This window comes from Triturus cristatus, chromosome 3_1 (assembly GCF_964204655.1).
Source record: "Triturus cristatus chromosome 3_1, aTriCri1.1, whole genome shotgun sequence".
Lineage (NCBI taxonomy): Eukaryota > Metazoa > Chordata > Amphibia > Caudata > Salamandridae > Triturus > Triturus cristatus.
In genome coordinates, this window is record NC_140583.1 from 1052196797 (window position 1) to 1052198242 (window position 1446).

The following is a 1446-nucleotide window of genomic DNA, read 5'->3' on the forward strand; positions in this document are numbered from 1 at the left end:
TATGGTTTTAGACGGGTTCTTGCTGTTGCGGAATTCCAGAGAGTAGAACGCCGCACGAGCTCTGCAAATGGCACGGTGATAAATCTTAATGGAGGCCAGATACACCGCTTTCTTAGCCGTATCATAAGACCTCCGCCATTCTCTCTCGGCCCGCCTACAATTCCCTTTCAAAGCACGTAAAGCGCTGTCGTACCAGGGATTCGACCTTCTGGGGCTCAATTTACTTATAGTAGTCGGAATCAAAGAGTCAAGCGCCCTGGTAATCCATTGACAGAACAGGTCATAACCCGTTTCAACGTCATCCAGGGGTCCTAGCAGATCGATAGCCAAAAAATGATGCAGGTCCTCTAACCTAAGTTTACTCCAATGCCTTCTAGGGACTGATCTGACCAAAGGAGTAGGAGGAATATCAGGCAAGGAGGCCCGAATATCCACTAGGAAATGATCGGTCCATCCTAAGGGTGAGATGGAAGAGACTGTGGCTTCAGTTAGATTCGTAAAAAAGGGGTCCAGTATATGCCCCCCTATATGGGTGGATTGCGCTACTTTTTGAACCAACTGAAGGGCCTCGAGATCCGCTAGGAAATTCAAGACAGCCGGGGTGCTCTGATTATCAAAGTGGAGATTGATATCTCCCAGAATAGAAAAATTGGCACAACCAAATGCCAGGGAACTTACGGCGTCAGGGAAAGCATCTCTAAACGCAACGTCGTTGCCTGGAGGTCGATATACCACCATCCCTGAAATCAAAAATTGTGGGCTGATCCAGATCTTGAAGGAGGCGCTTTCGCACCCAGCGATACTTAAGACATTCCAGCTACAGGGGAAACTAGATTTAACAGCAAGGGCAATACCCCCTCCTCTAGTAGGACGATTAAGAGTGAAGATTGAATATTCAGGGGGGAAGGCCAGATTAATAATAGCTGCATCGTCCTCCTGCAACCAGGTTTCCGTGATGGCGAATACATCAGGGGTCTCATCCTGCAAGAGGTCCAAGATGTCTTGGTGGTGTTGCACCAAGGACCTAACATTCAGGCTGAATATTCGAAGAGCACGCACCGAACCTTTACTTCGGGCGACGAAAGATGAAGGCTTCTGACGGGTATGAGCCGGAGAGGCAAGAGCCCATCTTTTGCAGGCACACCAGTATGGGCCGCTTAGAGGGTGGATATTTACCTGATCGCATTTAGGAATGGACAGTCCAATGGTCCGCAACGTCTTGTTGGAATATGCGATCATCGCGGCATATGAACTGAGAGTGCAAATAGAGCAACCCGCTACGCCCCGCGTGTCCTTAGCGCGGACGGGCGCAGACGGGCAGGACTCTGGCACGACTCTGGCTAAGCGACGGCGTCCCACTGCGCGATCCCGCTACGTGGGAAAAAAGCGACTTTAAGTAGGCGTCCCGTGAGGCTAACTGAGCGTAGTCACGCTCAAAATGGCGCC